The sequence below is a fragment of the Eptatretus burgeri genome, chromosome 2 (assembly GCF_056783735.1).
Source record: "Eptatretus burgeri isolate ZD-2024b chromosome 2, Ebu_testis_v1, whole genome shotgun sequence".
NCBI classification, from domain to species: domain Eukaryota; kingdom Metazoa; phylum Chordata; class Myxini; order Myxiniformes; family Myxinidae; genus Eptatretus; species Eptatretus burgeri.
This window is the reverse complement of record NC_140962.1, coordinates 156,290,895-156,298,394: the sequence shown is the minus strand read 5'-3', so window position 1 is coordinate 156,298,394 and position 7,500 is coordinate 156,290,895. Positions and strand designations below refer to the sequence as shown.

The following is a 7,500-nucleotide window of genomic DNA, read 5'->3' as shown; positions in this document are numbered from 1 at the left end:
CTGCATGCTGTCAGGTGTTCCCTGCATGCTGTCAGGTGTTCCCTGCATGCTGTCAGGTGTTCCCTGCATGCTGTCAGGTGTTCCCTGCATGCTGTCAGGTGTTCCCTGCATGCTGTCAGGTGGTCCATGCATGCTGTCAGGTGTTCCCTGCATGCTGTCAGGTGTTCCCTGCATGCTGTCAGGTGGTCCCTGCATGCTGTCAGGTGGTCCCTGCATGCTGTCAGGTGTTCCCTGCATGCTGTCAGGTGTTCCCTGCATGCTGTCAGGTGTTCCCTGCATGCTGTCAGGTGTTCCCTGCATGCTGTCAGGTGTTCCCTGCATGCTGTCAGGTGTTCCCTGCATGCTGTCAGGTGTTCCCTGCATGCTGTCAGGTGTTCCCTGCATGCTGTCAGGTGTTCCCTGCATGCTGTCAGGTGTTCCCTGCATGCTGTCAGGTGTTCCCTGCATGCTGTCAGGTGGTCCCTGCATGCTGTCAGGTGGTCCCTGCATGCTGTCAGGTGTTCCCTGCATGCTGTCAGGTGTTCCCTGCATGCTGTCAGGTGTTCCCTGCATGCTGTCAGGTGTTCCCTGCATGCTGTCAGGTGTTCCCTGCATGCTGTCAGGTGTTCCCTGCATGCTGTCAGGTGTTCCCTGCATGCTGTCAGGTGTTCCCTGCATGCTGTCAGGTGTTCCCTGCATGCTGTCAGGTGTTCCCTGCATGCTGTCAGGTGTTCCCTGCATGCTGTCAGGTGTTCCCTGCATGCTGTCAGGTGTTCCCTGCATGCTGTCAGGTGTTCCCTGCATGCTGTCAGGTGTTCCCTGCATGCTGTCAGGTGTTCCCTGCATGCTGTCAGGTGTTCCCTGCATGCTGTCAGGTGTTCCCTGCATGCTGTCAGGTGTTCCCTGCATGCTGTCAGGTGTTCCCTGCATGCTGTCAGGTGTTCCCTGCATGCTGTCAGGTGTTCCCTGCATGCTGTCAGGTGTTCCCTGCATGCTGTCAGGTGTTCCCTGCATGCTGTCAGGTGTTCCCTGCATGCTGTCAGGTGGTCCCTGCATGCTGTCAGGTGTTCCCTGCATGCTGTCAGGTGTTCCCTGCATGCTGTCAGGTGTTCCCTGCATGCTGTCAGGTGTTCCCTGCATGCTGTCAGGTGTTCCCTGCATGCTGTCAGGTGTTCCCTGCATGCTGTCAGGTGTTCCCTGCATGCTGTCAGGTGTTCCCTGCATGCTGTCAGGTGTTCCCTGCATGCTGTCAGGTGTTCCCTGCATGCTGTCAGGTGTTCCCTGCATGCTGTCAGGTGTTCCCTGCATGCTGTCAGGTGTTCCCTGCATGCTGTCAGGTGTTCCCTGCATGCTGTCAGGTGTTCCCTGCATGCTGTCAGGTGTTCCCTGCATGCTGTCAGGTGTTCCCTGCATGCTGTCAGGTGTTCCCTGCATGCTGTCAGGTGTTCCCTGCATGCTGTCAGGTGTTCCCTGCATGCTGTCAGGTGTTCCCTGCATGCTGTCAGGTGTTCCCTGCATGCTGTCAGGTGTTCCCTGCATGCTGTTAGGTGTTCCCTGCATGCTGTCAGGTTTTTCCTTGCCTGCTGTCAGGTGTTCCCTGCATGCTGTCAGGTGTTCCCTGCATGCTGTCAGGTGGTCCCTGCATGCTGTCAGGTGGTCCCTGCTTGCTGTCAGGTGGTCCCTGCATGCTGTCAGGTGGTCCCTGCATGCGGTCCCACCAGTCAAACAGTTGTGGTTCTACCACGCATGTTGTACCACAGGTGTCACGTGTGATGTGTGCAGGTCCGCAGAATTGTGGGGTTCTTTTCGAGGTCGTTCCTGGCCATATTTTGTGTAATATTGTGTTCCAGACGACAAAGAATTTCTTCAAAGAGCTGAGAAAGTCATGATTCTTGAAAGGAAATCCAGAGGGCCCTCTGTGAGTTGGATCTGTTTCAATATTTGGTGAACCCCGAAGGTGCACGGAGGTTATGTTTGCACGCTGTATGTGGGCATGATTTCTCAAAAAGTTATGAACGGATTCGGACAAAACTTGGTGGACAGGTTGGGTGTCTGATGAGGACAAACTGTTTCAATTTTGGTTCAGATCTGACTCCAGATCTGGACCATCGGTAGGATACAAAACTTGAACTGTTCATCCTGGAGGAGTATGCACTCCACCAAGTGCCACTGTAGTTCTACATTGTGTCAAACTACTCTCACCAATGATAAACTGTGAGACGTTGAATCCTCATAGTAGAGACCTCATGCAAGTCAGAACCTGCTCAGGTGCTTCCAGCATGACATTTAATGAAGGCGAGTGACCTGACATCCTTACCTGGTATCCTTAATGATCAGGAAACCATCCCTCCGACACATCGTTGCACTTGTATGATCAATATCTTTCAAAACTTCACCTCTTCTTCCCTGATTCCAGGCCTGCATATGTATATGCTCTCTCTCATGTTTGTTATCTTCTGCCAGGACAATCATCCCATTACCCAATCAGAATGAGGAGATTACATGCGTTTTCTTTCCCTCCCATTTCCCGCACTCCTCCACCCACCAACATCCCTGCACCACCCTCCCTCCTCTGGGCACTCCCCTACCCAACACCATTCCCCACACTATTTTACACACCACACTCCCCTCTACAGATGTATCCGAAATCCATACTTTATTAAGTTCAAGCCACCACATCCGACAATTATTCCGGGCCGAGCTCGACTCGGCGACGAGGAGCAGCTGAAGAAACAGGACGTTGCACATTCGAAAGGAGGTGATTATAAGAGGATATGATGGATATCTTCAAGATGATCAAGGTTGAGATCTTCTTCAAGTTGAGATGGTAGTAAGGCAGGGGTCTTTCACTCAGAGAGTAGTTGATGCACAGAATTGTCTCCTTGGAAAGGTGGGTAGCAGCAGAAACGTGAGATGTGCCAGCAGGGGTGCCAGCCCAAAGAGGAGAGCAGTACTCCATCAAACTGCGAATAAAGGCCTTGTAGGTTGTCAAAAGCTCAGATTGGCCAAGGAAAGACCCCTCGGAAATGTGGTGTGCCCAAGAAGGAGGCCCAAAAGTTTGAGTGACAACCTCTTCAAGTGGTTTGTTGAGGAGGTAGATGGAATTCGATTCACCAGACTGTCCTTTCGAGAGAGACAGGGTGAGTGTGTGGGATTTGTCCGGGTTGAAAAGCATATCCCAAGTGTCGGACCAGCTCCTGATCCTATCAAGGTCTGCAGAGAGAGAATAGGCTGCTGCCTAACTGTCTGAAGGATGAGAAATAATATGGCGGACGGTGGAATCATCAACAAGTATGTAAGCAGGTTTTTTTTTTCTCCATAGAATCAGGGATATCATTGATAAAGATGAGGAACAAGACTGGGCCCAAGACACAGCCTTGGGGCACTCCAACCTTGACGGAGAGAGAGGAGACGAGAGGGTCCCGTTTGGAGCTACCGGCTGAATACGGGAGAGGAGGAAAAGTCAGCGACCCACGCGAGGAGGTGGTCGATCTGAAATGGTAAGGTATAGATTAAACGATTTCAGGACAGTAATAGAGTGTTTTATGTGAGTAATATAATAACCCCCTCCTACCCCCCCAAAACGTTCTAAACAACCATAGCATGGCCCCTCGTTACCCCACTGGTTAAACAACTCGCACACTAACACCCAAATTTCCCTTTTTCCGCAAACTTCCATGAAAGTTTTCACAAAGCACAGGCCGGCGGAGCCAATATGTAAGGATGGAAAGCGGAGCCGCTGATTTCCCCTGCCAACTGTGATCAGGACTAAGGGGCAGGAAATTGGCGGTAACTGGGAAATATGCCGTTTAAACGGCTGGGGAGTGCCTCGTTGACAATTCATTAGTTCCACATTGTGTGTGTAAATGAGCCATGGTCGTTCAAAGATCGCAATAAGGGAAGCAGAGATCAGGGCGTTACTCAGGTATTTAGGTGTATTCTTCCATTGAGAAAAACACATGCACGCACATACACCTACCTGCAGACAAGGTGCGATTTGTGAAAATTTCCAGCGGGGCAGATGAAATTGACAGACAGCATGGCAAGCCTTACTCCATCTGTGATGCACAATTTCTTCAAACAGTTAGGATAATCTATAAGCTGCTTATAGATTGAAACAACTTCTAAAAAAAAAAAAATTGAGGAATTACATGTTTTCCAAATTTGTTGTCATGCATGATGCATTCACTTTGTTATTACCTCGCCACTGAAGATGGACGGTGGTTGTTTTCACCCGTCTGTTTATCTGTTTGTGAGCAGGATATCTCAAAAGGTTGTGGACGAGTTATGACAAAACTTCGTGGATGCGTTTTGTAGGTGACAAGGACAAATTGGTTCGACTTTGGTGAAGATACGGATCTGGATAGGGTAATTTTTTAATGATTCACCATTGAGAGATGGGGCCAAAAACAATTTATAGTGTGATATTTGAAAAAAGTTCTGGACGAGTTATGACAAAACTTCATGGATGAGTTTGGTAGGTGACAAGGACAAATTGGTTCGACGTTGCTGAAGATACGGATCCAGATATGGTAATTTTTTAAATGATTCTTCACCATTGAGAGATGGGCCAAAAACAATTTATAACATGATATTTCAAAAAGTTGTGAACGAGTTATGACAAAACTTCATGGATGAGTTTGGTAGGTGACAAGGACAAATTGGTTCGACGTTGGTGAAGATACGGATCCAGATATGGTAATTTTTTAAATGATTCTTCACCATTGAGAGATGGGCCAAAAACAATTTATAACATGATATTTCAAAAAGTTGTGGACGAGTTATGACAAAACTTCATGGATGAGTTTGGTAGGTGACAAGGACAAATTGGTTCGACGTTGGTGAAGATACGGATCCAGATATGGTAATTTTTTTTAATGATTCTTCACCATTGAGAGATGGGCCAAAAACAATTTATAGCGTGATATTTGAAAAAGTTGTGGACGAGTTATGACAAAACTTCATGGATGAGTTTGGTAGGTGACAAGGACAAATTTATTCGACTTTGGTGAAGATATGGATCCAGATATGGTAATTTTTTTTTAACGATTCTTCACCATTGAGAGATGGGCCAAAAACAATTTATAACATGATATTTCAAAAAGTTGTGGACGAGTTGGTTAGGTTAAAAGGATGAATCGATTCGATTTTGGTGAAGATCCAGATACAAAGCGTAAACTGTTCAGCCTGGTGGAGGTATACACCCTTCCGAGTGCCGTTGTAGTTTCTGACTGTTGTAAGTTTCAAGCTATACATAAAGCTGAAAATCCACATTACTATTAAAATATACATTACAACTTATACATTTCTCACTCTGAAAAAGAGTAAATAAAAACAATATTGGAACTATTTAAGTTCAACATGTACGGATTCAAAACGTATTACCACTTATATCAAAGTTTGACAGCTTTTTATTGACAAAAGCCAGATATGAAATTAAAATTGATAAACTTACCGATTTCGCTGAGATGTTGGATCATTGTATTGCAGAACAGTTTGGTTGATGATGTGGGAGATGGTGTCCTCCTTCCTCCTCTTTCCTGTGGGGTTGTCCTCAGGTGGGTGATGTTCCTCCTTAATCCACAATTCTAGATATTTCACACCTTGGAAAGTGTCAAGGTTTGGCCCGTTAATTGAAATACATACCATGCTGCTTGTTGAGTGTGCTGACATGCGTTCGGCTTCCCTGATCAATCAAAATAAGATTGATCAAATTAAAGCCACTTTTTTTTTTTTTTTGCTCACCTGCGAACTCGACAGGTAAAAAAATGTTCAGGTTGAGTCTTCTCGGGTTTAAAAAAAAAATAAAAGCTGAACATGATGTCTGCTGTCTCTTCATTTTTTTTCCTCCCCCCCTGGATGCACCAGACACACTTATAGAGTAATTTTTTTCAATGTCGGTTTGAAATGATATGATACGTCATGATAAAATTTTCATTGGTTGATTTCCTGTGCAACGTCAGGTGTCGTTTTTAGATCCTCTTGGAGGATCTCTAAGTCTTACTCACGTTGTTGTTGTTCATCTTCTTCTTGTGGACTTTTTTGTTTCACAGCCTACAGTTTTCATCGAAACTTCCTGAAACTTGGCATATATATGTAAAAATTCCCTGCGCAGACAGTAACCATCTCCGATTTTGAAAATTCCTCCGAGAAAAAAAAGTTATGACGTCAAAATATCTCCGCTAATGGAAATCGCCTAAAAATTATCTCCGAAACTCGGCAAGCTTTTTGAATTCTGTTTGCGGGAATCGAACAGGGCATTAGCAGAGATGAATTACCGCACATATGATACATCACTATGACGTCATATCAATTTTTATGACGTCATTCCTATTTTTTGATATTTTTTGTTTCACAACCCAGAGTTTTCATCGGATCTTCGTGAAACTTGCCATGTATATGCAGAAAGCCCACACGCAGACAGTAACCATCTCCGATTTTGGAATTCTTCCGAGAAAAAAAGTTGACGTCATAATATCGCCGCTAATGGAAATCGCCTAGACCATTATCTCCGAAACTAGGCAAGCTGCTTGAATTTTGTTTGCGGGAATCAAGCCGGGCATTAGCACAGATAATTTATCGCAAACCTGATACATCACAATGACGTCATATTCGTTTTTATGACGTCATCATTAAGAGGACGAGGATCTTAGCTCATTTGAGCTTGTTATAATCAGTTCGTGCTAAAAAAGGACGTAGCATACATTTATCATTTTTAAATGTCAGACGTTAAAACTTCACTAATTCGATCAACATGAATACAAAATCTTTTAACAGAGGGGAGGGGGAGAAATGTATTGCCCCCTCCCCCCTCGGAGATGTCAATTTTAACTGCAGTGTCAAGGATATAAAAAATAAAGCAGAGCTGGGGAAATGGCTCCGTTCCCCCATCAAATGGCACCATACCTATCTATGTACACACACAAGTACATACATACACCTACACACACAAACACCGACACACACACACACACACACACACACACACACACACACACACACACACACACACACACACACACAATCACCTATACACATACGTACACACATTCCTGCCAACACCTATACACACACCTATACACACCCACACACACACTCACATGCACAATCACCTTTCTACATGCACCTATATACACACACCGATACACACACCTACACAAACACCTACACACAGACACCTACACACACAAACACCAATATACACACACATACATACACACCTACACATACCTATACACACACCTACACACATATACACCTACACATAAAGCACTTCTATACACACACCTATATAGGCGCATGCCTATACACACACATAACTACAAACACCTATACACACACACTTACACACACAAACACCAATACACATGCACCTATACACACACCTACACAAACCTATACACCCTACACACACACCTATGCACATAAACACCGATACACATGCACCTATATACACACCTACACCCCAACACACATCGATACACACATTCAACTACACACACACACACACACCTACACAAG

At 45.4% G+C, this 7,500-nt stretch overlaps 1 protein-coding gene and 1 long non-coding RNA gene across 3 annotated transcripts in view; one reads left to right on the top strand and one right to left on the bottom strand.

The window, feature by feature from the left end:
* The window catches only part of LOC147033655 (tubulin alpha chain-like), a 497,880-nt gene that overhangs the window by 307,832 nt on the left and 182,548 nt on the right, over positions 1-7,500 (bottom strand). The gene's annotated exons all lie outside the window — the stretch shown is intronic.
* The window catches only part of LOC147033657 (uncharacterized), a 45,443-nt gene continuing 40,943 nt past the window's right edge, over positions 3,001-7,500 (top strand). The window contains exons 1-2 of the long non-coding RNA XR_015055589.1: positions 3,001-3,479; positions 5,470-5,537. This is a non-coding gene — a long non-coding RNA (uncharacterized LOC147033657). The remainder of the gene's footprint in view (positions 3,480-5,469; positions 5,538-7,500) is intronic.